The 23,424-nt window shown below is 45.7% G+C and overlaps 46 non-coding genes across 46 annotated transcripts; 11 read left to right on the top strand and 35 right to left on the bottom strand.

Moving 5' to 3' along the window:
- Positions 1–108: 108 nt before the first annotated feature.
- On the bottom strand, positions 109–180 carry TRNAA-CGC (transfer RNA alanine (anticodon CGC)). The gene has a single exon. It is a non-coding gene; the product is annotated as a tRNA-Ala (tRNA).
- A 613-nt stretch (positions 181–793) lies between these two features.
- On the bottom strand, positions 794–879 carry TRNAY-GUA (transfer RNA tyrosine (anticodon GUA)). Its single transcript is given in 2 exon segments — positions 794–829; positions 843–879. It is a non-coding gene; the product is annotated as a tRNA-Tyr (tRNA).
- Positions 880–1,635: 756 nt separating this feature from the next.
- Positions 1,636–1,707, bottom strand: TRNAA-UGC (transfer RNA alanine (anticodon UGC)). Its single transcript has one exon. It is a non-coding gene; the product is annotated as a tRNA-Ala (tRNA).
- A 164-nt stretch (positions 1,708–1,871) lies between these two features.
- On the top strand, positions 1,872–1,944 carry TRNAM-CAU (transfer RNA methionine (anticodon CAU)). The gene has a single exon. It is a non-coding gene; the product is annotated as a tRNA-Met (tRNA).
- A 195-nt stretch (positions 1,945–2,139) lies between these two features.
- Positions 2,140–2,211, bottom strand: TRNAA-CGC (transfer RNA alanine (anticodon CGC)). Its single transcript has one exon. It is a non-coding gene; the product is annotated as a tRNA-Ala (tRNA).
- A 613-nt stretch (positions 2,212–2,824) lies between these two features.
- Positions 2,825–2,910, bottom strand: TRNAY-GUA (transfer RNA tyrosine (anticodon GUA)). Its single transcript is given in 2 exon segments — positions 2,825–2,860; positions 2,874–2,910. It is a non-coding gene; the product is annotated as a tRNA-Tyr (tRNA).
- Positions 2,911–3,666: 756 nt separating this feature from the next.
- On the bottom strand, positions 3,667–3,738 carry TRNAA-UGC (transfer RNA alanine (anticodon UGC)). The gene has a single exon. It is a non-coding gene; the product is annotated as a tRNA-Ala (tRNA).
- A 164-nt stretch (positions 3,739–3,902) lies between these two features.
- Positions 3,903–3,975, top strand: TRNAM-CAU (transfer RNA methionine (anticodon CAU)). Its single transcript has one exon. It is a non-coding gene; the product is annotated as a tRNA-Met (tRNA).
- Positions 3,976–4,170: 195 nt separating this feature from the next.
- TRNAA-CGC (transfer RNA alanine (anticodon CGC)) lies at positions 4,171–4,242 on the bottom strand. The gene has a single exon. It is a non-coding gene; the product is annotated as a tRNA-Ala (tRNA).
- Positions 4,243–4,855: 613 nt separating this feature from the next.
- On the bottom strand, positions 4,856–4,941 carry TRNAY-GUA (transfer RNA tyrosine (anticodon GUA)). The gene is given in 2 exon segments: positions 4,856–4,891; positions 4,905–4,941. It is a non-coding gene; the product is annotated as a tRNA-Tyr (tRNA).
- Positions 4,942–5,697: 756 nt separating this feature from the next.
- On the bottom strand, positions 5,698–5,769 carry TRNAA-UGC (transfer RNA alanine (anticodon UGC)). Its single transcript has one exon. It is a non-coding gene; the product is annotated as a tRNA-Ala (tRNA).
- A 164-nt stretch (positions 5,770–5,933) lies between these two features.
- TRNAM-CAU (transfer RNA methionine (anticodon CAU)) lies at positions 5,934–6,006 on the top strand. Its single transcript has one exon. It is a non-coding gene; the product is annotated as a tRNA-Met (tRNA).
- A 195-nt stretch (positions 6,007–6,201) lies between these two features.
- TRNAA-CGC (transfer RNA alanine (anticodon CGC)) lies at positions 6,202–6,273 on the bottom strand. Its single transcript has one exon. It is a non-coding gene; the product is annotated as a tRNA-Ala (tRNA).
- Positions 6,274–6,886: 613 nt separating this feature from the next.
- Positions 6,887–6,972, bottom strand: TRNAY-GUA (transfer RNA tyrosine (anticodon GUA)). Its single transcript is given in 2 exon segments — positions 6,887–6,922; positions 6,936–6,972. It is a non-coding gene; the product is annotated as a tRNA-Tyr (tRNA).
- Positions 6,973–7,728: 756 nt separating this feature from the next.
- TRNAA-UGC (transfer RNA alanine (anticodon UGC)) lies at positions 7,729–7,800 on the bottom strand. Its single transcript has one exon. It is a non-coding gene; the product is annotated as a tRNA-Ala (tRNA).
- Positions 7,801–7,964: 164 nt separating this feature from the next.
- On the top strand, positions 7,965–8,037 carry TRNAM-CAU (transfer RNA methionine (anticodon CAU)). Its single transcript has one exon. It is a non-coding gene; the product is annotated as a tRNA-Met (tRNA).
- Positions 8,038–8,232: 195 nt separating this feature from the next.
- TRNAA-CGC (transfer RNA alanine (anticodon CGC)) lies at positions 8,233–8,304 on the bottom strand. Its single transcript has one exon. It is a non-coding gene; the product is annotated as a tRNA-Ala (tRNA).
- Positions 8,305–8,917: 613 nt separating this feature from the next.
- Positions 8,918–9,003, bottom strand: TRNAY-GUA (transfer RNA tyrosine (anticodon GUA)). The gene is given in 2 exon segments: positions 8,918–8,953; positions 8,967–9,003. It is a non-coding gene; the product is annotated as a tRNA-Tyr (tRNA).
- Positions 9,004–9,759: 756 nt separating this feature from the next.
- TRNAA-UGC (transfer RNA alanine (anticodon UGC)) lies at positions 9,760–9,831 on the bottom strand. The gene has a single exon. It is a non-coding gene; the product is annotated as a tRNA-Ala (tRNA).
- A 164-nt stretch (positions 9,832–9,995) lies between these two features.
- TRNAM-CAU (transfer RNA methionine (anticodon CAU)) lies at positions 9,996–10,068 on the top strand. Its single transcript has one exon. It is a non-coding gene; the product is annotated as a tRNA-Met (tRNA).
- Positions 10,069–10,263: 195 nt separating this feature from the next.
- Positions 10,264–10,335, bottom strand: TRNAA-CGC (transfer RNA alanine (anticodon CGC)). Its single transcript has one exon. It is a non-coding gene; the product is annotated as a tRNA-Ala (tRNA).
- A 613-nt stretch (positions 10,336–10,948) lies between these two features.
- TRNAY-GUA (transfer RNA tyrosine (anticodon GUA)) lies at positions 10,949–11,034 on the bottom strand. Its single transcript is given in 2 exon segments — positions 10,949–10,984; positions 10,998–11,034. It is a non-coding gene; the product is annotated as a tRNA-Tyr (tRNA).
- Positions 11,035–11,790: 756 nt separating this feature from the next.
- On the bottom strand, positions 11,791–11,862 carry TRNAA-UGC (transfer RNA alanine (anticodon UGC)). Its single transcript has one exon. It is a non-coding gene; the product is annotated as a tRNA-Ala (tRNA).
- A 164-nt stretch (positions 11,863–12,026) lies between these two features.
- On the top strand, positions 12,027–12,099 carry TRNAM-CAU (transfer RNA methionine (anticodon CAU)). The gene has a single exon. It is a non-coding gene; the product is annotated as a tRNA-Met (tRNA).
- Positions 12,100–12,294: 195 nt separating this feature from the next.
- Positions 12,295–12,366, bottom strand: TRNAA-CGC (transfer RNA alanine (anticodon CGC)). The gene has a single exon. It is a non-coding gene; the product is annotated as a tRNA-Ala (tRNA).
- A 613-nt stretch (positions 12,367–12,979) lies between these two features.
- On the bottom strand, positions 12,980–13,065 carry TRNAY-GUA (transfer RNA tyrosine (anticodon GUA)). Its single transcript is given in 2 exon segments — positions 12,980–13,015; positions 13,029–13,065. It is a non-coding gene; the product is annotated as a tRNA-Tyr (tRNA).
- Positions 13,066–13,821: 756 nt separating this feature from the next.
- TRNAA-UGC (transfer RNA alanine (anticodon UGC)) lies at positions 13,822–13,893 on the bottom strand. Its single transcript has one exon. It is a non-coding gene; the product is annotated as a tRNA-Ala (tRNA).
- Positions 13,894–14,057: 164 nt separating this feature from the next.
- Positions 14,058–14,130, top strand: TRNAM-CAU (transfer RNA methionine (anticodon CAU)). Its single transcript has one exon. It is a non-coding gene; the product is annotated as a tRNA-Met (tRNA).
- Positions 14,131–14,325: 195 nt separating this feature from the next.
- Positions 14,326–14,397, bottom strand: TRNAA-CGC (transfer RNA alanine (anticodon CGC)). Its single transcript has one exon. It is a non-coding gene; the product is annotated as a tRNA-Ala (tRNA).
- A 613-nt stretch (positions 14,398–15,010) lies between these two features.
- TRNAY-GUA (transfer RNA tyrosine (anticodon GUA)) lies at positions 15,011–15,096 on the bottom strand. The gene is given in 2 exon segments: positions 15,011–15,046; positions 15,060–15,096. It is a non-coding gene; the product is annotated as a tRNA-Tyr (tRNA).
- Positions 15,097–15,852: 756 nt separating this feature from the next.
- Positions 15,853–15,924, bottom strand: TRNAA-UGC (transfer RNA alanine (anticodon UGC)). The gene has a single exon. It is a non-coding gene; the product is annotated as a tRNA-Ala (tRNA).
- Positions 15,925–16,088: 164 nt separating this feature from the next.
- TRNAM-CAU (transfer RNA methionine (anticodon CAU)) lies at positions 16,089–16,161 on the top strand. The gene has a single exon. It is a non-coding gene; the product is annotated as a tRNA-Met (tRNA).
- A 195-nt stretch (positions 16,162–16,356) lies between these two features.
- Positions 16,357–16,428, bottom strand: TRNAA-CGC (transfer RNA alanine (anticodon CGC)). The gene has a single exon. It is a non-coding gene; the product is annotated as a tRNA-Ala (tRNA).
- Positions 16,429–17,041: 613 nt separating this feature from the next.
- On the bottom strand, positions 17,042–17,127 carry TRNAY-GUA (transfer RNA tyrosine (anticodon GUA)). Its single transcript is given in 2 exon segments — positions 17,042–17,077; positions 17,091–17,127. It is a non-coding gene; the product is annotated as a tRNA-Tyr (tRNA).
- A 756-nt stretch (positions 17,128–17,883) lies between these two features.
- On the bottom strand, positions 17,884–17,955 carry TRNAA-UGC (transfer RNA alanine (anticodon UGC)). The gene has a single exon. It is a non-coding gene; the product is annotated as a tRNA-Ala (tRNA).
- Positions 17,956–18,119: 164 nt separating this feature from the next.
- On the top strand, positions 18,120–18,192 carry TRNAM-CAU (transfer RNA methionine (anticodon CAU)). The gene has a single exon. It is a non-coding gene; the product is annotated as a tRNA-Met (tRNA).
- Positions 18,193–18,387: 195 nt separating this feature from the next.
- On the bottom strand, positions 18,388–18,459 carry TRNAA-CGC (transfer RNA alanine (anticodon CGC)). Its single transcript has one exon. It is a non-coding gene; the product is annotated as a tRNA-Ala (tRNA).
- A 613-nt stretch (positions 18,460–19,072) lies between these two features.
- TRNAY-GUA (transfer RNA tyrosine (anticodon GUA)) lies at positions 19,073–19,158 on the bottom strand. The gene is given in 2 exon segments: positions 19,073–19,108; positions 19,122–19,158. It is a non-coding gene; the product is annotated as a tRNA-Tyr (tRNA).
- Positions 19,159–19,914: 756 nt separating this feature from the next.
- TRNAA-UGC (transfer RNA alanine (anticodon UGC)) lies at positions 19,915–19,986 on the bottom strand. Its single transcript has one exon. It is a non-coding gene; the product is annotated as a tRNA-Ala (tRNA).
- A 164-nt stretch (positions 19,987–20,150) lies between these two features.
- Positions 20,151–20,223, top strand: TRNAM-CAU (transfer RNA methionine (anticodon CAU)). Its single transcript has one exon. It is a non-coding gene; the product is annotated as a tRNA-Met (tRNA).
- A 195-nt stretch (positions 20,224–20,418) lies between these two features.
- On the bottom strand, positions 20,419–20,490 carry TRNAA-CGC (transfer RNA alanine (anticodon CGC)). The gene has a single exon. It is a non-coding gene; the product is annotated as a tRNA-Ala (tRNA).
- Positions 20,491–21,103: 613 nt separating this feature from the next.
- TRNAY-GUA (transfer RNA tyrosine (anticodon GUA)) lies at positions 21,104–21,189 on the bottom strand. Its single transcript is given in 2 exon segments — positions 21,104–21,139; positions 21,153–21,189. It is a non-coding gene; the product is annotated as a tRNA-Tyr (tRNA).
- Positions 21,190–21,945: 756 nt separating this feature from the next.
- TRNAA-UGC (transfer RNA alanine (anticodon UGC)) lies at positions 21,946–22,017 on the bottom strand. Its single transcript has one exon. It is a non-coding gene; the product is annotated as a tRNA-Ala (tRNA).
- Positions 22,018–22,181: 164 nt separating this feature from the next.
- On the top strand, positions 22,182–22,254 carry TRNAM-CAU (transfer RNA methionine (anticodon CAU)). The gene has a single exon. It is a non-coding gene; the product is annotated as a tRNA-Met (tRNA).
- A 195-nt stretch (positions 22,255–22,449) lies between these two features.
- Positions 22,450–22,521, bottom strand: TRNAA-CGC (transfer RNA alanine (anticodon CGC)). The gene has a single exon. It is a non-coding gene; the product is annotated as a tRNA-Ala (tRNA).
- A 613-nt stretch (positions 22,522–23,134) lies between these two features.
- TRNAY-GUA (transfer RNA tyrosine (anticodon GUA)) lies at positions 23,135–23,220 on the bottom strand. The gene is given in 2 exon segments: positions 23,135–23,170; positions 23,184–23,220. It is a non-coding gene; the product is annotated as a tRNA-Tyr (tRNA).
- Positions 23,221–23,424: the final 204 nt, after the last annotated feature.

Raw genomic sequence — 23,424 nt, forward strand, 5'->3', positions numbered from 1 at the left:
ACCTATTTGAGTGGGGTTCTGACCCCCCAACTGCCTGAGAAACCTCAACTTTCCACAAGGTGGCAGGCTAGCCTTCTGGAAAAAGCCGAGATACAGAACAGCGACTCCTGGAGATGCCGGGGATTGAACCCGGGGCCTCATACATGCGAAGCATGCGCTCTACCACTGAGCTACATCCCCTCCACTGCCCTCTAAAGTTTTGCTGGATGCAAGGAGACTCTGGAGCCCACGGACTGCAAAGTCTCGATTTGAGACTAGAATGTAAAGTGTCAGGCATGAAATTGCCCACGCCTTACGTGAGGGCTGTCTTCATGGAGCATATACTTAGTGCAATCAGGGTTCGATTCTCCGGCAGGGCTTTTATTTGCTCAGTTTGGAATGCAAAACTTCTCAGGATTTCCCCAAATGTGTAAACTGTTGGTCTACTTTCCAGCTTGCTCAGCCTTTCGGGGGATGATTCCATTGGCTATGCCCTCTTGCCCATCGGTGGACACTCAAATTGAAGGCAAGTCACAGTGTGATTGGCTGCCAAGCAGCTACCGTGGTGCAATGCAATTGGAAGTCTGCCAAGGGCATACATGTACTAATGCAATGCTTTGGTAGCAGTTTTGATCAGCAGGTTTCCTTTACTGTTCTTCACGCCTCCCCTAGCGATGACTATGTCATCAATTCCCTTTGAAAGCAGATAGAGTACGCTTCTTTTCCAGTATTTATCGAAGCTCGGGGACTTTTTCATAATCAACGGAAGGTATTGTTGATTAACAGCAAAAGACATGGAAATGAAACCACAAAATCCTTCGAGCCGGATTTGAACCAGCGACCTAAGGATGCCCGAATTAATGCTACAGTCCTCCGCTCTACCAACTGAGCTATCGAAGGAGGGGTAGCAGAAGCTCATAGCACTGAAATTACCTCTCGCTCAAGAAAGGTTGTGGGGGGTGGGGACCAGGAGCAGACAGATGAAAATCATCAATATTAATCGCGGCTCCCTCTCAAAGCTACCACTTCTGAGAGCACACTGTGAGTTACGTCTTATCACCTCAAAGGAGGATTTCACACCAAAGTGGATGTTCCGTCTTGGCTTGGTGAAAAGCAGGGGCGCCGCAATGATGAATTTTACAGAAAGGAAAGGAACTTTGATACAAAGACCTTAGGAAGCATTGGTGGCAAATGGATGGAAGGCTTTAACCGTGAGAAAAATGACAGAAAGTTATGGGAGTCATTACCACGCACCCAGCTTCAAGAACATGCATTTTGGGTTCATTTTTGAAAGGAAAGAGAATGGAAAAATCAGTAGAGTAAAGGCAACATATTCAGTTTTTCTTGAAGCTACTGTAGAGAGTCTCTGGTTTAGAGGAAGAACCCTTACCAATGACCAAGATGGCTGCCACCGATTTCTATCCTAAATGTATTAAGATTGCCAAGATTAATCATCACTTTGATGGCTTAAACAAGTAAGATTCTTTGGTTCTATAAGCATCAAAAATGAGATAGCCCCATTTCATGGGGTTTTCCAAGGCACACGTCTCACAGTTTAAGTGGGGTTCGTATCCCAGTTGCATGACATATCTCTTCCTTAATACTGACAGCCAGCCTAGTTTTCTGCCAAAATCCAAGATAAGCATGGCAAAAGTCTGGAGATGCCGGGGATTGAACCCGGGGCCTCATACATGCAAAGCATGCGCTCTACCACTGAGCTACATCCCCTTGTATGCCAAGTTTTACTGTATGCATGGAAACCCTGAATGTAAGTGTCTGCCAAGTCAACCCACTTGACACTGCAGCATAAAGTCTCAGTCAGGAAAATCCTTAAGCCTCGCACCTGGATTATCTTCCTGGTCTATAGTCTTGTTTAGAGATGCTTGTGTGCAGCCTTCTTAGCGCAGTAGGCAGCGCGTCAGTCTCATAATCTGAAGGTCCTGAGTTCGATCCTCAGAGAGGGCATTTATTTCCTCCTTTTGGCAAGCAAAATTCTCAGATTTTCTTGAAAAGTGGAAACTATGCCTATTTCAAACAATATTTTTCAATGCAACCTATTTGAGTGGGGTTCTGACCCCCCAACTGCCTGAGAAACCTCAACTTTCCACAAGGTGGCAGGCTAGCCTTCTGGAAAAAGCCGAGATACAGAACAGCGACTCCTGGAGATGCCGGGGATTGAACCCGGGGCCTCATACATGCGAAGCATGCGCTCTACCACTGAGCTACATCCCCTCCACTGCCCTCTAAAGTTTTGCTGGATGCAAGGAGACTCTGGAGCCCACGGACTGCAAAGTCTCGATTTGAGACTAGAATGTAAAGTGTCAGGCATGAAATTGCCCACGCCTTACGTGAGGGCTGTCTTCATGGAGCATATACTTAGTGCAATCAGGGTTCGATTCTCCGGCAGGGCTTTTATTTGCTCAGTTTGGAATGCAAAACTTCTCAGGATTTCCCCAAATGTGTAAACTGTTGGTCTACTTTCCAGCTTGCTCAGCCTTTCGGGGGATGATTCCATTGGCTATGCCCTCTTGCCCATCGGTGGACACTCAAATTGAAGGCAAGTCACAGTGTGATTGGCTGCCAAGCAGCTACCGTGGTGCAATGCAATTGGAAGTCTGCCAAGGGCATACATGTACTAATGCAATGCTTTGGTAGCAGTTTTGATCAGCAGGTTTCCTTTACTGTTCTTCACGCCTCCCCTAGCGATGACTATGTCATCAATTCCCTTTGAAAGCAGATAGAGTACGCTTCTTTTCCAGTATTTATCGAAGCTCGGGGACTTTTTCATAATCAACGGAAGGTATTGTTGATTAACAGCAAAAGACATGGAAATGAAACCACAAAATCCTTCGAGCCGGATTTGAACCAGCGACCTAAGGATGCCCGAATTAATGCTACAGTCCTCCGCTCTACCAACTGAGCTATCGAAGGAGGGGTAGCAGAAGCTCATAGCACTGAAATTACCTCTCGCTCAAGAAAGGTTGTGGGGGGTGGGGACCAGGAGCAGACAGATGAAAATCATCAATATTAATCGCGGCTCCCTCTCAAAGCTACCACTTCTGAGAGCACACTGTGAGTTACGTCTTATCACCTCAAAGGAGGATTTCACACCAAAGTGGATGTTCCGTCTTGGCTTGGTGAAAAGCAGGGGCGCCGCAATGATGAATTTTACAGAAAGGAAAGGAACTTTGATACAAAGACCTTAGGAAGCATTGGTGGCAAATGGATGGAAGGCTTTAACCGTGAGAAAAATGACAGAAAGTTATGGGAGTCATTACCACGCACCCAGCTTCAAGAACATGCATTTTGGGTTCATTTTTGAAAGGAAAGAGAATGGAAAAATCAGTAGAGTAAAGGCAACATATTCAGTTTTTCTTGAAGCTACTGTAGAGAGTCTCTGGTTTAGAGGAAGAACCCTTACCAATGACCAAGATGGCTGCCACCGATTTCTATCCTAAATGTATTAAGATTGCCAAGATTAATCATCACTTTGATGGCTTAAACAAGTAAGATTCTTTGGTTCTATAAGCATCAAAAATGAGATAGCCCCATTTCATGGGGTTTTCCAAGGCACACGTCTCACAGTTTAAGTGGGGTTCGTATCCCAGTTGCATGACATATCTCTTCCTTAATACTGACAGCCAGCCTAGTTTTCTGCCAAAATCCAAGATAAGCATGGCAAAAGTCTGGAGATGCCGGGGATTGAACCCGGGGCCTCATACATGCAAAGCATGCGCTCTACCACTGAGCTACATCCCCTTGTATGCCAAGTTTTACTGTATGCATGGAAACCCTGAATGTAAGTGTCTGCCAAGTCAACCCACTTGACACTGCAGCATAAAGTCTCAGTCAGGAAAATCCTTAAGCCTCGCACCTGGATTATCTTCCTGGTCTATAGTCTTGTTTAGAGATGCTTGTGTGCAGCCTTCTTAGCGCAGTAGGCAGCGCGTCAGTCTCATAATCTGAAGGTCCTGAGTTCGATCCTCAGAGAGGGCATTTATTTCCTCCTTTTGGCAAGCAAAATTCTCAGATTTTCTTGAAAAGTGGAAACTATGCCTATTTCAAACAATATTTTTCAATGCAACCTATTTGAGTGGGGTTCTGACCCCCCAACTGCCTGAGAAACCTCAACTTTCCACAAGGTGGCAGGCTAGCCTTCTGGAAAAAGCCGAGATACAGAACAGCGACTCCTGGAGATGCCGGGGATTGAACCCGGGGCCTCATACATGCGAAGCATGCGCTCTACCACTGAGCTACATCCCCTCCACTGCCCTCTAAAGTTTTGCTGGATGCAAGGAGACTCTGGAGCCCACGGACTGCAAAGTCTCGATTTGAGACTAGAATGTAAAGTGTCAGGCATGAAATTGCCCACGCCTTACGTGAGGGCTGTCTTCATGGAGCATATACTTAGTGCAATCAGGGTTCGATTCTCCGGCAGGGCTTTTATTTGCTCAGTTTGGAATGCAAAACTTCTCAGGATTTCCCCAAATGTGTAAACTGTTGGTCTACTTTCCAGCTTGCTCAGCCTTTCGGGGGATGATTCCATTGGCTATGCCCTCTTGCCCATCGGTGGACACTCAAATTGAAGGCAAGTCACAGTGTGATTGGCTGCCAAGCAGCTACCGTGGTGCAATGCAATTGGAAGTCTGCCAAGGGCATACATGTACTAATGCAATGCTTTGGTAGCAGTTTTGATCAGCAGGTTTCCTTTACTGTTCTTCACGCCTCCCCTAGCGATGACTATGTCATCAATTCCCTTTGAAAGCAGATAGAGTACGCTTCTTTTCCAGTATTTATCGAAGCTCGGGGACTTTTTCATAATCAACGGAAGGTATTGTTGATTAACAGCAAAAGACATGGAAATGAAACCACAAAATCCTTCGAGCCGGATTTGAACCAGCGACCTAAGGATGCCCGAATTAATGCTACAGTCCTCCGCTCTACCAACTGAGCTATCGAAGGAGGGGTAGCAGAAGCTCATAGCACTGAAATTACCTCTCGCTCAAGAAAGGTTGTGGGGGGTGGGGACCAGGAGCAGACAGATGAAAATCATCAATATTAATCGCGGCTCCCTCTCAAAGCTACCACTTCTGAGAGCACACTGTGAGTTACGTCTTATCACCTCAAAGGAGGATTTCACACCAAAGTGGATGTTCCGTCTTGGCTTGGTGAAAAGCAGGGGCGCCGCAATGATGAATTTTACAGAAAGGAAAGGAACTTTGATACAAAGACCTTAGGAAGCATTGGTGGCAAATGGATGGAAGGCTTTAACCGTGAGAAAAATGACAGAAAGTTATGGGAGTCATTACCACGCACCCAGCTTCAAGAACATGCATTTTGGGTTCATTTTTGAAAGGAAAGAGAATGGAAAAATCAGTAGAGTAAAGGCAACATATTCAGTTTTTCTTGAAGCTACTGTAGAGAGTCTCTGGTTTAGAGGAAGAACCCTTACCAATGACCAAGATGGCTGCCACCGATTTCTATCCTAAATGTATTAAGATTGCCAAGATTAATCATCACTTTGATGGCTTAAACAAGTAAGATTCTTTGGTTCTATAAGCATCAAAAATGAGATAGCCCCATTTCATGGGGTTTTCCAAGGCACACGTCTCACAGTTTAAGTGGGGTTCGTATCCCAGTTGCATGACATATCTCTTCCTTAATACTGACAGCCAGCCTAGTTTTCTGCCAAAATCCAAGATAAGCATGGCAAAAGTCTGGAGATGCCGGGGATTGAACCCGGGGCCTCATACATGCAAAGCATGCGCTCTACCACTGAGCTACATCCCCTTGTATGCCAAGTTTTACTGTATGCATGGAAACCCTGAATGTAAGTGTCTGCCAAGTCAACCCACTTGACACTGCAGCATAAAGTCTCAGTCAGGAAAATCCTTAAGCCTCGCACCTGGATTATCTTCCTGGTCTATAGTCTTGTTTAGAGATGCTTGTGTGCAGCCTTCTTAGCGCAGTAGGCAGCGCGTCAGTCTCATAATCTGAAGGTCCTGAGTTCGATCCTCAGAGAGGGCATTTATTTCCTCCTTTTGGCAAGCAAAATTCTCAGATTTTCTTGAAAAGTGGAAACTATGCCTATTTCAAACAATATTTTTCAATGCAACCTATTTGAGTGGGGTTCTGACCCCCCAACTGCCTGAGAAACCTCAACTTTCCACAAGGTGGCAGGCTAGCCTTCTGGAAAAAGCCGAGATACAGAACAGCGACTCCTGGAGATGCCGGGGATTGAACCCGGGGCCTCATACATGCGAAGCATGCGCTCTACCACTGAGCTACATCCCCTCCACTGCCCTCTAAAGTTTTGCTGGATGCAAGGAGACTCTGGAGCCCACGGACTGCAAAGTCTCGATTTGAGACTAGAATGTAAAGTGTCAGGCATGAAATTGCCCACGCCTTACGTGAGGGCTGTCTTCATGGAGCATATACTTAGTGCAATCAGGGTTCGATTCTCCGGCAGGGCTTTTATTTGCTCAGTTTGGAATGCAAAACTTCTCAGGATTTCCCCAAATGTGTAAACTGTTGGTCTACTTTCCAGCTTGCTCAGCCTTTCGGGGGATGATTCCATTGGCTATGCCCTCTTGCCCATCGGTGGACACTCAAATTGAAGGCAAGTCACAGTGTGATTGGCTGCCAAGCAGCTACCGTGGTGCAATGCAATTGGAAGTCTGCCAAGGGCATACATGTACTAATGCAATGCTTTGGTAGCAGTTTTGATCAGCAGGTTTCCTTTACTGTTCTTCACGCCTCCCCTAGCGATGACTATGTCATCAATTCCCTTTGAAAGCAGATAGAGTACGCTTCTTTTCCAGTATTTATCGAAGCTCGGGGACTTTTTCATAATCAACGGAAGGTATTGTTGATTAACAGCAAAAGACATGGAAATGAAACCACAAAATCCTTCGAGCCGGATTTGAACCAGCGACCTAAGGATGCCCGAATTAATGCTACAGTCCTCCGCTCTACCAACTGAGCTATCGAAGGAGGGGTAGCAGAAGCTCATAGCACTGAAATTACCTCTCGCTCAAGAAAGGTTGTGGGGGGTGGGGACCAGGAGCAGACAGATGAAAATCATCAATATTAATCGCGGCTCCCTCTCAAAGCTACCACTTCTGAGAGCACACTGTGAGTTACGTCTTATCACCTCAAAGGAGGATTTCACACCAAAGTGGATGTTCCGTCTTGGCTTGGTGAAAAGCAGGGGCGCCGCAATGATGAATTTTACAGAAAGGAAAGGAACTTTGATACAAAGACCTTAGGAAGCATTGGTGGCAAATGGATGGAAGGCTTTAACCGTGAGAAAAATGACAGAAAGTTATGGGAGTCATTACCACGCACCCAGCTTCAAGAACATGCATTTTGGGTTCATTTTTGAAAGGAAAGAGAATGGAAAAATCAGTAGAGTAAAGGCAACATATTCAGTTTTTCTTGAAGCTACTGTAGAGAGTCTCTGGTTTAGAGGAAGAACCCTTACCAATGACCAAGATGGCTGCCACCGATTTCTATCCTAAATGTATTAAGATTGCCAAGATTAATCATCACTTTGATGGCTTAAACAAGTAAGATTCTTTGGTTCTATAAGCATCAAAAATGAGATAGCCCCATTTCATGGGGTTTTCCAAGGCACACGTCTCACAGTTTAAGTGGGGTTCGTATCCCAGTTGCATGACATATCTCTTCCTTAATACTGACAGCCAGCCTAGTTTTCTGCCAAAATCCAAGATAAGCATGGCAAAAGTCTGGAGATGCCGGGGATTGAACCCGGGGCCTCATACATGCAAAGCATGCGCTCTACCACTGAGCTACATCCCCTTGTATGCCAAGTTTTACTGTATGCATGGAAACCCTGAATGTAAGTGTCTGCCAAGTCAACCCACTTGACACTGCAGCATAAAGTCTCAGTCAGGAAAATCCTTAAGCCTCGCACCTGGATTATCTTCCTGGTCTATAGTCTTGTTTAGAGATGCTTGTGTGCAGCCTTCTTAGCGCAGTAGGCAGCGCGTCAGTCTCATAATCTGAAGGTCCTGAGTTCGATCCTCAGAGAGGGCATTTATTTCCTCCTTTTGGCAAGCAAAATTCTCAGATTTTCTTGAAAAGTGGAAACTATGCCTATTTCAAACAATATTTTTCAATGCAACCTATTTGAGTGGGGTTCTGACCCCCCAACTGCCTGAGAAACCTCAACTTTCCACAAGGTGGCAGGCTAGCCTTCTGGAAAAAGCCGAGATACAGAACAGCGACTCCTGGAGATGCCGGGGATTGAACCCGGGGCCTCATACATGCGAAGCATGCGCTCTACCACTGAGCTACATCCCCTCCACTGCCCTCTAAAGTTTTGCTGGATGCAAGGAGACTCTGGAGCCCACGGACTGCAAAGTCTCGATTTGAGACTAGAATGTAAAGTGTCAGGCATGAAATTGCCCACGCCTTACGTGAGGGCTGTCTTCATGGAGCATATACTTAGTGCAATCAGGGTTCGATTCTCCGGCAGGGCTTTTATTTGCTCAGTTTGGAATGCAAAACTTCTCAGGATTTCCCCAAATGTGTAAACTGTTGGTCTACTTTCCAGCTTGCTCAGCCTTTCGGGGGATGATTCCATTGGCTATGCCCTCTTGCCCATCGGTGGACACTCAAATTGAAGGCAAGTCACAGTGTGATTGGCTGCCAAGCAGCTACCGTGGTGCAATGCAATTGGAAGTCTGCCAAGGGCATACATGTACTAATGCAATGCTTTGGTAGCAGTTTTGATCAGCAGGTTTCCTTTACTGTTCTTCACGCCTCCCCTAGCGATGACTATGTCATCAATTCCCTTTGAAAGCAGATAGAGTACGCTTCTTTTCCAGTATTTATCGAAGCTCGGGGACTTTTTCATAATCAACGGAAGGTATTGTTGATTAACAGCAAAAGACATGGAAATGAAACCACAAAATCCTTCGAGCCGGATTTGAACCAGCGACCTAAGGATGCCCGAATTAATGCTACAGTCCTCCGCTCTACCAACTGAGCTATCGAAGGAGGGGTAGCAGAAGCTCATAGCACTGAAATTACCTCTCGCTCAAGAAAGGTTGTGGGGGGTGGGGACCAGGAGCAGACAGATGAAAATCATCAATATTAATCGCGGCTCCCTCTCAAAGCTACCACTTCTGAGAGCACACTGTGAGTTACGTCTTATCACCTCAAAGGAGGATTTCACACCAAAGTGGATGTTCCGTCTTGGCTTGGTGAAAAGCAGGGGCGCCGCAATGATGAATTTTACAGAAAGGAAAGGAACTTTGATACAAAGACCTTAGGAAGCATTGGTGGCAAATGGATGGAAGGCTTTAACCGTGAGAAAAATGACAGAAAGTTATGGGAGTCATTACCACGCACCCAGCTTCAAGAACATGCATTTTGGGTTCATTTTTGAAAGGAAAGAGAATGGAAAAATCAGTAGAGTAAAGGCAACATATTCAGTTTTTCTTGAAGCTACTGTAGAGAGTCTCTGGTTTAGAGGAAGAACCCTTACCAATGACCAAGATGGCTGCCACCGATTTCTATCCTAAATGTATTAAGATTGCCAAGATTAATCATCACTTTGATGGCTTAAACAAGTAAGATTCTTTGGTTCTATAAGCATCAAAAATGAGATAGCCCCATTTCATGGGGTTTTCCAAGGCACACGTCTCACAGTTTAAGTGGGGTTCGTATCCCAGTTGCATGACATATCTCTTCCTTAATACTGACAGCCAGCCTAGTTTTCTGCCAAAATCCAAGATAAGCATGGCAAAAGTCTGGAGATGCCGGGGATTGAACCCGGGGCCTCATACATGCAAAGCATGCGCTCTACCACTGAGCTACATCCCCTTGTATGCCAAGTTTTACTGTATGCATGGAAACCCTGAATGTAAGTGTCTGCCAAGTCAACCCACTTGACACTGCAGCATAAAGTCTCAGTCAGGAAAATCCTTAAGCCTCGCACCTGGATTATCTTCCTGGTCTATAGTCTTGTTTAGAGATGCTTGTGTGCAGCCTTCTTAGCGCAGTAGGCAGCGCGTCAGTCTCATAATCTGAAGGTCCTGAGTTCGATCCTCAGAGAGGGCATTTATTTCCTCCTTTTGGCAAGCAAAATTCTCAGATTTTCTTGAAAAGTGGAAACTATGCCTATTTCAAACAATATTTTTCAATGCAACCTATTTGAGTGGGGTTCTGACCCCCCAACTGCCTGAGAAACCTCAACTTTCCACAAGGTGGCAGGCTAGCCTTCTGGAAAAAGCCGAGATACAGAACAGCGACTCCTGGAGATGCCGGGGATTGAACCCGGGGCCTCATACATGCGAAGCATGCGCTCTACCACTGAGCTACATCCCCTCCACTGCCCTCTAAAGTTTTGCTGGATGCAAGGAGACTCTGGAGCCCACGGACTGCAAAGTCTCGATTTGAGACTAGAATGTAAAGTGTCAGGCATGAAATTGCCCACGCCTTACGTGAGGGCTGTCTTCATGGAGCATATACTTAGTGCAATCAGGGTTCGATTCTCCGGCAGGGCTTTTATTTGCTCAGTTTGGAATGCAAAACTTCTCAGGATTTCCCCAAATGTGTAAACTGTTGGTCTACTTTCCAGCTTGCTCAGCCTTTCGGGGGATGATTCCATTGGCTATGCCCTCTTGCCCATCGGTGGACACTCAAATTGAAGGCAAGTCACAGTGTGATTGGCTGCCAAGCAGCTACCGTGGTGCAATGCAATTGGAAGTCTGCCAAGGGCATACATGTACTAATGCAATGCTTTGGTAGCAGTTTTGATCAGCAGGTTTCCTTTACTGTTCTTCACGCCTCCCCTAGCGATGACTATGTCATCAATTCCCTTTGAAAGCAGATAGAGTACGCTTCTTTTCCAGTATTTATCGAAGCTCGGGGACTTTTTCATAATCAACGGAAGGTATTGTTGATTAACAGCAAAAGACATGGAAATGAAACCACAAAATCCTTCGAGCCGGATTTGAACCAGCGACCTAAGGATGCCCGAATTAATGCTACAGTCCTCCGCTCTACCAACTGAGCTATCGAAGGAGGGGTAGCAGAAGCTCATAGCACTGAAATTACCTCTCGCTCAAGAAAGGTTGTGGGGGGTGGGGACCAGGAGCAGACAGATGAAAATCATCAATATTAATCGCGGCTCCCTCTCAAAGCTACCACTTCTGAGAGCACACTGTGAGTTACGTCTTATCACCTCAAAGGAGGATTTCACACCAAAGTGGATGTTCCGTCTTGGCTTGGTGAAAAGCAGGGGCGCCGCAATGATGAATTTTACAGAAAGGAAAGGAACTTTGATACAAAGACCTTAGGAAGCATTGGTGGCAAATGGATGGAAGGCTTTAACCGTGAGAAAAATGACAGAAAGTTATGGGAGTCATTACCACGCACCCAGCTTCAAGAACATGCATTTTGGGTTCATTTTTGAAAGGAAAGAGAATGGAAAAATCAGTAGAGTAAAGGCAACATATTCAGTTTTTCTTGAAGCTACTGTAGAGAGTCTCTGGTTTAGAGGAAGAACCCTTACCAATGACCAAGATGGCTGCCACCGATTTCTATCCTAAATGTATTAAGATTGCCAAGATTAATCATCACTTTGATGGCTTAAACAAGTAAGATTCTTTGGTTCTATAAGCATCAAAAATGAGATAGCCCCATTTCATGGGGTTTTCCAAGGCACACGTCTCACAGTTTAAGTGGGGTTCGTATCCCAGTTGCATGACATATCTCTTCCTTAATACTGACAGCCAGCCTAGTTTTCTGCCAAAATCCAAGATAAGCATGGCAAAAGTCTGGAGATGCCGGGGATTGAACCCGGGGCCTCATACATGCAAAGCATGCGCTCTACCACTGAGCTACATCCCCTTGTATGCCAAGTTTTACTGTATGCATGGAAACCCTGAATGTAAGTGTCTGCCAAGTCAACCCACTTGACACTGCAGCATAAAGTCTCAGTCAGGAAAATCCTTAAGCCTCGCACCTGGATTATCTTCCTGGTCTATAGTCTTGTTTAGAGATGCTTGTGTGCAACCTTCTTAGCGCAGTAGGCAGCGCGTCAGTCTCATAATCTGAAGGTCCTGAGTTCGATCCTCAGAGAGGGCATTTATTTCCTCCTTTTGGCAAGCAAAATTCTCAGATTTTCTTGAAAAGTGGAAACTATGCCTATTTCAAACAATATTTTTCAATGCAACCTATTTGAGTGGGGTTCTGACCCCCCAACTGCCTGAGAAACCTCAACTTTCCACAAGGTGGCAGGCTAGCCTTCTGGAAAAAGCCGAGATACAGAACAGCGACTCCTGGAGATGCCGGGGATTGAACCCGGGGCCTCATACATGCGAAGCATGCGCTCTACCACTGAGCTACATCCCCTCCACTGCCCTCTAAAGTTTTGCTGGATGCAAGGAGACTCTGGAGCCCACGGACTGCAAAGTCTCGATTTGAGACTAGAATGTAAAGTGTCAGGCATGAAATTGCCCACGCCTTACGTGAGGGCTGTCTTCATGGAGCATATACTTAGTGCAATCAGGGTTCGATTCTCCGGCAGGGCTTTTATTTGCTCAGTTTGGAATGCAAAACTTCTCAGGATTTCCCCAAATGTGTAAACTGTTGGTCTACTTTCCAGCTTGCTCAGCCTTTCGGGGGATGATTCCATTGGCTATGCCCTCTTGCCCATCGGTGGACACTCAAATTGAAGGCAAGTCACAGTGTGATTGGCTGCCAAGCAGCTACCGTGGTGCAATGCAATTGGAAGTCTGCCAAGGGCATACATGTACTAATGCAATGCTTTGGTAGCAGTTTTGATCAGCAGGTTTCCTTTACTGTTCTTCACGCCTCCCCTAGCGATGACTATGTCATCAATTCCCTTTGAAAGCAGATAGAGTACGCTTCTTTTCCAGTATTTATCGAAGCTCGGGGACTTTTTCATAATCAACGGAAGGTATTGTTGATTAACAGCAAAAGACATGGAAATGAAACCACAAAATCCTTCGAGCCGGATTTGAACCAGCGACCTAAGGATGCCCGAATTAATGCTACAGTCCTCCGCTCTACCAACTGAGCTATCGAAGGAGGGGTAGCAGAAGCTCAAAGCACTGAAATTACCTCTCGCTCAAGAAAGGTTGTGGGGGGTGGGGACCAGGAGCAGACAGATGAAAATCATCAATATTAATCGCGGCTCCCTCTCAAAGCTACCACTTCTGAGAGCACACTGTGAGTTACGTCTTATCACCTCAAAGGAGGATTTCACACCAAAGTGGATGTTCCGTCTTGGCTTGGTGAAAAGCAGGGGCGCCGCAATGATGAATTTTACAGAAAGGAAAGGAACTTTGATACAAAGACCTTAGGAAGCATTGGTGGCAAATGGATGGAAGGCTTTAACCGTGAGAAAAATGACAGAAAGTTATGGGAGTCATTACCACGCACCCAGCTTCAAGAACATGCATTTTGGGTTCATTTTTGAAAGGAAAGAGAATGGAAAAATCAGTAGAGTAAAGGCAACATATTCAGTTTTTCTTGAAGCTACTGTAGAGAGTCTCTGGTTTAGAGGAAGAACCCTTACCAATGACCAAGATGGCTGCCACCGATTTCTATCCTAAATGTATTAAGATTGCCAAGATTAATCATCACTTTGATGGCTTAAACAAGTAAGATTCTTTGGTTCTATAAGCATCAAAAATGAGATAGCCCCATTTCATGGGGTTTTCCAAGGCACACGTCTCACAGTTTAAGTGGGGTTCGTATCCCAGTTGCATGACATATCTCTTCCTTAATACTGACAGCCAGCCTAGTTTTCTGCCAAAATCCAAGATAAGCATGGCAAAAGTCTGGAGATGCCGGGGATTGAACCCGGGGCCTCATACATGCAAAGCATGCGCTCTACCACTGAGCTACATCCCCTTGTATGCCAAGTTTTACTGTATGCATGGAAACCCTGAATGTAAGTGTCTGCCAAGTCAACCCACTTGACACTGCAGCATAAAGTCTCAGTCAGGAAAATCCTTAAGCCTCGCACCTGGATTATCTTCCTGGTCTATAGTCTTGTTTAGAGATGCTTGTGTGCAGCCTTCTTAGCGCAGTAGGCAGCGCGTCAGTCTCATAATCTGAAGGTCCTGAGTTCGATCCTCAGAGAGGGCATTTATTTCCTCCTTTTGGCAAGCAAAATTCTCAGATTTTCTTGAAAAGTGGAAACTATGCCTATTTCAAACAATATTTTTCAATGCAACCTATTTGAGTGGGGTTCTGACCCCCCAACTGCCTGAGAAACCTCAACTTTCCACAAGGTGGCAGGCTAGCCTTCTGGAAAAAGCCGAGATACAGAACAGCGACTCCTGGAGATGCCGGGGATTGAACCCGGGGCCTCATACATGCGAAGCATGCGCTCTACCACTGAGCTACATCCCCTCCACTGCCCTCTAAAGTTTTGCTGGATGCAAGGAGACTCTGGAGCCCACGGACTGCAAAGTCTCGATTTGAGACTAGAATGTAAAGTGTCAGGCATGAAATTGCCCACGCCTTACGTGAGGGCTGTCTTCATGGAGCATATACTTAGTGCAATCAGGGTTCGATTCTCCGGCAGGGCTTTTATTTGCTCAGTTTGGAATGCAAAACTTCTCAGGATTTCCCCAAATGTGTAAACTGTTGGTCTACTTTCCAGCTTGCTCAGCCTTTCGGGGGATGATTCCATTGGCTATGCCCTCTTGCCCATCGGTGGACACTCAAATTGAAGGCAAGTCACAGTGTGATTGGCTGCCAAGCAGCTACCGTGGTGCAATGCAATTGGAAGTCTGCCAAGGGCATACATGTACTAATGCAATGCTTTGGTAGCAGTTTTGATCAGCAGGTTTCCTTTACTGTTCTTCACGCCTCCCCTAGCGATGACTATGTCATCAATTCCCTTTGAAAGCAGATAGAGTACGCTTCTTTTCCAGTATTTATCGAAGCTCGGGGACTTTTTCATAATCAACGGAAGGTATTGTTGATTAACAGCAAAAGACATGGAAATGAAACCACAAAATCCTTCGAGCCGGATTTGAACCAGCGACCTAAGGATGCCCGAATTAATGCTACAGTCCTCCGCTCTACCAACTGAGCTATCGAAGGAGGGGTAGCAGAAGCTCATAGCACTGAAATTACCTCTCGCTCAAGAAAGGTTGTGGGGGGTGGGGACCAGGAGCAGACAGATGAAAATCATCAATATTAATCGCGGCTCCCTCTCAAAGCTACCACTTCTGAGAGCACACTGTGAGTTACGTCTTATCACCTCAAAGGAGGATTTCACACCAAAGTGGATGTTCCGTCTTGGCTTGGTGAAAAGCAGGGGCGCCGCAATGATGAATTTTACAGAAAGGAAAGGAACTTTGATACAAAGACCTTAGGAAGCATTGGTGGCAAATGGATGGAAGGCTTTAACCGTGAGAAAAATGACAGAAAGTTATGGGAGTCATTACCACGCACCCAGCTTCAAGAACATGCATTTTGGGTTCATTTTTGAAAGGAAAGAGAATGGAAAAATCAGTAGAGTAAAGGCAACATATTCAGTTTTTCTTGAAGCTACTGTAGAGAGTCTCTGGTTTAGAGGAAGAACCCTTACCAATGACCAAGATGGCTGCCACCGATTTCTATCCTAAATGTATTAAGATTGCCAAGATTAATCATCACTTTGATGGCTTAAACAAGTAAGATTCTTTGGTTCTATAAGCATCAAAAATGAGATAGCCCCATTTCATGGGGTTTTCCAAGGCACACGTCTCACAGTTTAAGTGGGGTTCGTATCCCAGTTGCATGACATATCTCTTCCTTAATACTGACAGCCAGCCTAGTTTTCTGCCAAAATCCAAGATAAGCATGGCAAAAGTCTGGAGATGCCGGGGATTGAACCCGGGGCCTCATACATGCAAAGCATGCGCTCTACCACTGAGCTACATCCCCTTGTATGCCAAGTTTTACTGTATGCATGGAAACCCTGAATGTAAGTGTCTGCCAAGTCAACCCACTTGACACTGCAGCATAAAGTCTCAGTCAGGAAAATCCTTAAGCCTCGCACCTGGATTATCTTCCTGGTCTATAGTCTTGTTTAGAGATGCTTGTGTGCAGCCTTCTTAGCGCAGTAGGCAGCGCGTCAGTCTCATAATCTGAAGGTCCTGAGTTCGATCCTCAGAGAGGGCATTTATTTCCTCCTTTTGGCAAGCAAAATTCTCAGATTTTCTTGAAAAGTGGAAACTATGCCTATTTCAAACAATATTTTTCAATGCAACCTATTTAAGTGGGGTTCTGACCCCCCAACTGCCTGAGAAACCTCAACTTTCCACAAGGTGGCAGGCTAGCCTTCTGGAAAAAGCCGAGATACAGAACAGCGACTCCTGGAGATGCCGGGGATTGAACCCGGGGCCTCATACATGCGAAGCATGCGCTCTACCACTGAGCTACATCCCCTCCACTGCCCTCTAAAGTTTTGCTGGATGCAAGGAGACTCTGGAGCCCACGGACTGCAAAGTCTCGATTTGAGACTAGAATGTAAAGTGTCAGGGATGAAATTGCCCACGCCTTACGTGAGGGCTGTCTTCATGGAGCATATACTTAGTGCAATCAGGGTTCGATTCTCCGGCAGGGCTTTTATTTGCTCAGTTTGGAATGCAAAACTTCTCAGGATTTCCCCAAATGTGTAAACTGTTGGTCTACTTTCCAGCTTGCTCAGCCTTTCGGGGGATGATTCCATTGGCTATGCCCTCTTGCCCATCGGTGGACACTCAAATTGAAGGCAAGTCACAGTGTGATTGGCTGCCAAGCAGCTACCGTGGTGCAATGCAATTGGAAGTCTGCCAAGGGCATACATGTACTAATGCAATGCTTTGGTAGCAGTTTTGATCAGCAGGTTTCCATTACTGTTCTTCACGCCTCCCCTAGCGATGACTATGTCATCAATTCCCTTTGAAAGCAGATAGAGTACGCTTCTTTTCCAGTATTTATCGAAGCTCGGGGACTTTTTCATAATCAACGGAAGGTATTGTTGATTAACAGCAAAAGACATGGAAATGAAACCACAAAATCCTTCGAGCCGGATTTGAACCAGCAACCTAAGGATGCCCGAATTAATGCTACAGTCCTCCGCTCTACCAACTGAGCTATCGAAGGAGGGGTAGCAGAAGCTCAAAGCACTGAAATTACCTCTCGCTCAAGAAAGGTTGTGGGGGGTGGGGACCAGGAGCAGACAGATGAAAATCATCAATATTAATCGCGGCTCCCTCTCAAAGCTACCACTTCTGAGAGCACACTGTGAGTTACGTCTTATCACCTCAAAGGAGGATTTCACACCAAAGTGGATGTTCCGTCTTGGCTTGGTGAAAAGCAGGGGCGCCGCAATGATGAATTTTACAGAAAGGAAAGGAACTTTGATACAAAGACCTTAGGAAGCATTGGTGGCAAATGGATGGAAGGCTTTAACCGTGAGAAAAATGACAGAAAGTTATGGGAGTCATTACCACGCACCCAGCTTCAAGAACATGCATTTTGGGTTCATTTTTGAAAGGAAAGAGAATGGAAAAATCAGTAGAGTAAAGGCAACATATTCAGTTTTTCTTGAAGCTACTGTAGAGAGTCTCTGGTTTAGAGGAAGAACCCTTACCAATGACCAAGATGGCTGCCACCGATTTCTATCCTAAATGTATTAAGATTGCCAAGATTAATCATCACTTTGATGGCTTAAACAAGTAAGATTCTTTGGTTCTATAAGCATCAAAAATGAGATAGCCCCATTTCATGGGGTTTTCCAAGGCACACGTCTCACAGTTTAAGTGGGGTTCGTATCCCAGTTGCATGACATATCTCTTCCTTAATACTGACAGCCAGCCTAGTTTTCTGCCAAAATCCAAGATAAGCATGGCAAAAGTCTGGAGATGCCGGGGATTGAACCCGGGGCCTCATACATGCAAAGCATGCGCTCTACCACTGAGCTACATCCCCTTGTATGCCAAGTTTTACTGTATGCATGGAAACCCTGAATGTAAGTGTCTGCCAAGTCAACCCACTTGACACTGCAGCATAAAGTCTCAGTCAGGAAAATCCTTAAGCCTCGCACCTGGATTATCTTCCTGGTCTATAGTCTTGTTTAGAGATGCTTGTGTGCAGCCTTCTTAGCGCAGTAGGCAGCGCGTCAGTCTCATAATCTGAAGGTCCTGAGTTCGATCCTCAGAGAGGGCATTTATTTCCTCCTTTTGGCAAGCAAAATTCTCAGATTTTCTTGAAAAGTGGAAACTATGCCTATTTCAAACAATATTTTTCAATGCAACCTATTTGAGTGGGGTTCTGACCCCCCAACTGCCTGAGAAACCTCAACTTTCCACAAGGTGGCAGGCTAGCCTTCTGGAAAAAGCCGAGATACAGAACAGCGACTCCTGGAGATGCCGGGGATTGAACCCGGGGCCTCATACATGCGAAGCATGCGCTCTACCACTGAGCTACATCCCCTCCACTGCCCTCTAAAGTTTTGCTGGATGCAAGGAGACTCTGGAGCCCACGGACTGCAAAGTCTCGATTTGAGACTAGAATGTAAAGTGTCAGGCATGAAATTGCCCACGCCTTACGTGAGGGCTGTCTTCATGGAGCATATACTTAGTGCAATCAGGGTTCGATTCTCCGGCAGGGCTTTTATTTGCTCAGTTTGGAATGCAAAACTTCTCAGGATTTCCCCAAATGTGTAAACTGTTGGTCTACTTTCCAGCTTGCTCAGCCTTTCGGGGGATGATTCCATTGGCTATGCCCTCTTGCCCATCGGTGGACACTCAAATTGAAGGCAAGTCACAGTGTGATTGGCTGCCAAGCAGCTACCGTGGTGCAATGCAATTGGAAGTCTGCCAAGGGCATACATGTACTAATGCAATGCTTTGGTAGCAGTTTTGATCAGCAGGTTTCCTTTACTGTTCTTCACGCCTCCCCTAGCGATGACTATGTCATCAATTCCCTTTGAAAGCAGATAGAGTACGCTTCTTTTCCAGTATTTATCGAAGCTCGGGGACTTTTTCATAATCAACGGAAGGTATTGTTGATTAACAGCAAAAGACATGGAAATGAAACCACAAAATCCTTCGAGCCGGATTTGAACCAGCGACCTAAGGATGCCCGAATTAATGCTACAGTCCTCCGCTCTACCAACTGAGCTATCGAAGGAGGGGTAGCAGAAGCTCATAGCACTGAAATTACCTCTCGCTCAAGAAAGGTTGTGGGGGGTGGGGACCAGGAGCAGACAGATGAAAATCATCAATATTAATCGCGGCTCCCTCTCAAAGCTACCACTTCTGAGAGCACACTGTGAGTTACGTCTTATCACCTCAAAGGAGGATTTCACACCAAAGTGGATGTTCCGTCTTGGCTTGGTGAAAAGCAGGGGCGCCGCAATGATGAATTTTACAGAAAGGAAAGGAACTTTGATACAAAGACCTTAGGAAGCATTGGTGGCAAATGGATGGAAGGCTTTAACCGTGAGAAAAATGACAGAAAGTTATGGGAGTCATTACCACGCACCCAGCTTCAAGAACATGCATTTTGGGTTCATTTTTGAAAGGAAAGAGAATGGAAAAATCAGTAGAGTAAAGGCAACATATTCAGTTTTTCTTGAAGCTACTGTAGAGAGTCTCTGGTTTAGAGGAAGAACCCTTACCAATGACCAAGATGGCTGCCACCGATTTCTATCCTAAATGTATTAAGATTGCCAAGATTAATCATCACTTTGATGGCTTAAACAAGTAAGATTCTTTGGTTCTATAAGCATCAAAAATGAGATAGCCCCATTTCATGGGGTTTTCCAAGGCACACGTCTCACAGTTTAAGTGGGGTTCGTATCCCAGTTGCATGACATATCTCTTCCTTAATACTGACAGCCAGCCTAGTTTTCTGCCAAAATCCAAGATAAGCATGGCAAAAGTCTGGAGATGCCGGGGATTGAACCCGGGGCCTCATACATGCAAAGCATGCGCTCTACCACTGAGCTACATCCCCTTGTATGCCAAGTTTTACTGTATGCATGGAAACCCTGAATGTAAGTGTCTGCCAAGTCAACCCACTTGACACTGCAGCATAAAGTCTCAGTCAGGAAAATCCTTAAGCCTCGCACCTGGATTATCTTCCTGGTCTATAGTCTTGTTTAGAGATGCTTGTGTGCAGCCTTCTTAGCGCAGTAGGCAGCGCGTCAGTCTCATAATCTGAAGGTCCTGAGTTCGATCCTCAGAGAGGGCATTTATTTCCTCCTTTTGGCAAGCAAAATTCTCAGATTTTCTTGAAAAGTGGAAACTATGCCTATTTCAAACAATATTTTTCAATGCAACCTATTTAAGTGGGGTTCTGACCCCCCAACTGCCTGAGAAACCTCAACTTTCCACAAGGTGGCAGGCTAGCCTTCTGGAAAAAGCCGAGATACAGAACAGCGACTCCTGGAGATGCCGGGGATTGAACCCGGGGCCTCATACATGCGAAGCATGCGCTCTACCACTGAGCTACATCCCCTCCACTGCCCTCTAAAGTTTTGCTGGATGCAAGGAGACTCTGGAGCCCACGGACTGCAAAGTCTCGATTTGAGACTAGAATGTAAAGTGTCAGGGATGAAATTGCCCACGCCTTACGTGAGGGCTGTCTTCATGGAGCATATACTTAGTGCAATCAGGGTTCGATTCTCCGGCAGGGCTTTTATTTGCTCAGTTTGGAATGCAAAACTTCTCAGGATTTCCCCAAATGTGTAAACTGTTGGTCTACTTTCCAGCTTGCTCAGCCTTTCGGGGGATGATTCCATTGGCTATGCCCTCTTGCCCATCGGTGGACACTCAAATTGAAGGCAAGTCACAGTGTGATTGGCTGCCAAGCAGCTACCGTGGTGCAATGCAATTGGAAGTCTGCCAAGGGCATACATGTACTAATGCAATGCTTTGGTAGCAGTTTTGATCAGCAGGTTTCCATTACTGTTCTTCACGCCTCCCCTAGCGATGACTATGTCATCAATTCCCTTTGAAAGCAGATAGAGTACGCTTCTTTTCCAGTATTTATCGAAGCTCGGGGACTTTTTCATAATCAACGGAAGGTATTGTTGATTAACAGCAAAAGACATGGAAATGAAACCACAAAATCCTTCGAGCCGGATTTGAACCAGCAACCTAAGGATGCCCGAATTAATGCTACAGTCCTCCGCTCTACCAACTGAGCTATCGAAGGAGGGGTAGCAGAAGCTCATAGCACTGAAATTACCTCTCGCTCAAGAAAGGTTGTGGGGGGTGGGGACCAGGAGCAGACAGATGAAAATCATCAATATTAATCGCGGCTCCCTCTCAAAGCTACCACTTCTGAGAGCACACTGTGAGTTACGTCTTATCACCTCAAAGGAGGATTTCACACCAAAGTGGATGTTCCGTCTTGGCTTGGTGAAAAGCAGGGGCGCCGCAATGATGAATTTTACAGAAAGGAAAGGAACTTTGATACAAAGACCTTAGGAAGCATTGGTGGCAAATGGATGGAAGGCTTTAACCGTGAGAAAAATGACAGAAAGTTATGGGAGTCATTACCACGCACCCAGCTTCAAGAACATGCATTTTGGGTTCATTTTTGAAAGGAAAGAGAATGGAAAAATCAGTAGAGTAAAGGCAACATATTCAGTTTTTCTTGAAGCTACTGTAGAGAGTCTCTGGTTTAGAGGAAGAACCCTTACCAATGACCAAGATGGCTGCCACCGATTTCTATCCTAAATGTATTAAGATTGCCAAGATTAATCATCACTTTGATGGCTTAAACAAGTAAGATTCTTTGGTTCTATAAGCATCAAAAATGAGATAGCCCCATTTCATGGGGTTTTCCAAGGCACACGTCTCACAGTTTAAGTGGGGTTCGTATCCCAGTTGCATGACATATCTCTTCCTTAATACTGACAGCCAGCCTAGTTTTCTGCCAAAATCCAAGATAAGCATGGCAAAAGTCTGGAGATGCCGGGGATTGAACCCGGGGCCTCATACATGCAAAGCATGCGCTCTACCACTGAGCTACATCCCCTTGTATGCCAAGTTTTACTGTATGCATGGAAACCCTGAATGTAAGTGTCTGCCAAGTCAACCCACTTGACACTGCAGCATAAAGTCTCAGTCAGGAAAATCCTTAAGCCTCGCACCTGGATTATCTTCCTGGTCTATAGTCTTGTTTAGAGATGCTTGTGTGCAGCCTTCTTAGCGCAGTAGGCAGCGCGTCAGTCTCATAATCTGAAGGTCCTGAGTTCGATCCTCAGAGAGGGCATTTATTTCCTCCTTTTGGCAAGCAAAATTTTCAGATTTTCTTGAAAAGTGGAAACTATGCCTATTTCAAACAATATTTTTCAATGCAACCTATTTGAGTGGGGTTCTGACCCCCCAACTGCCTGAGAAACCTCAACTTTCCACAAGGTGGCAGGCTAGCCTTCTGGAAAAAGCCGAGATACAGAACAGCGACTCCTGGAGATGCCGGGGATTGAACCCGGGGCCTCATACATGCGAAGCATGCGCTCTACCACTGAGCTACATCCCCTCCACTGCCCTCTAAAGTTTTGCTGGATGCAAGGAGACTCTGGAGCCCACGGACTGCAAAGTCTCGATTTGAGACTAGAATGTAAAGTGTCAGGCATGAAATTGCCCACGCCTTACGTGAGGGCTGTCTTCATGGAGCATATACTTAGTGCAATCAGGGTTCGATTCTCCGGCAGGGCTTTTATTTGCTCAGTTTGGAATGCAAAACTTCTCAGGATTTCCCCAAATGTGTAAACTGTTGGTCTACTTTCCAGCTTGCTCAGCCTTTCGGGGGATGATTCCATTGGCTATGCCCTCTTGCCCATCGGTGGACACTCAAATTGAAGGCAAGTCACAGTGTGATTGGCTGCCAAGCAGCTACCGTGGTGCAATGCAATTGGAAGTCTGCCAAGGGCATACATGTACTAATGCAATGCTTTGGTAGCAGTTTTGATCAGCAGGTTTCCTTTACTGTTCTTCACGCCTCCCCTAGCGATGACTATGTCATCAATTCCCTTTGAAAGCAGATAGAGTACGCTTCTTTTCCAGTATTTATCGAAGCTCGGGGACTTTTTCATAATCAACGGAAGGTATTGTTGATTAACAGCAAAAGACATGGAAATGAAACCACAAAATCCTTCGAGCCGGATTTGAACCAGCGACCTAAGGATGCCCGAATTAATGCTACAGTCCTCCGCTCTACCAACTGAGCTATCGAAGGAGGGGTAGCAGAAGCTCATAGCACTGAAATTACCTCTCGCTCAAGAAAGGTTGTGGGGGGTGGGGACCAGGAGCAGACAGATGAAAATCATCAATATTAATCGCGGCTCCCTCTCAAAGCTACCACTTCTGAGAGCACACTGTGAGTTACGTCTTATCACCTCAAAGGAGGATTTCACACCAAAGTGGATGTTCCGTCTTGGCT

This window comes from Lissotriton helveticus, chromosome 1_2, assembly GCF_964261635.1.
Source record: "Lissotriton helveticus chromosome 1_2, aLisHel1.1, whole genome shotgun sequence".
Taxonomy (NCBI): Eukaryota; Metazoa; Chordata; class Amphibia; order Caudata; family Salamandridae; genus Lissotriton; species Lissotriton helveticus.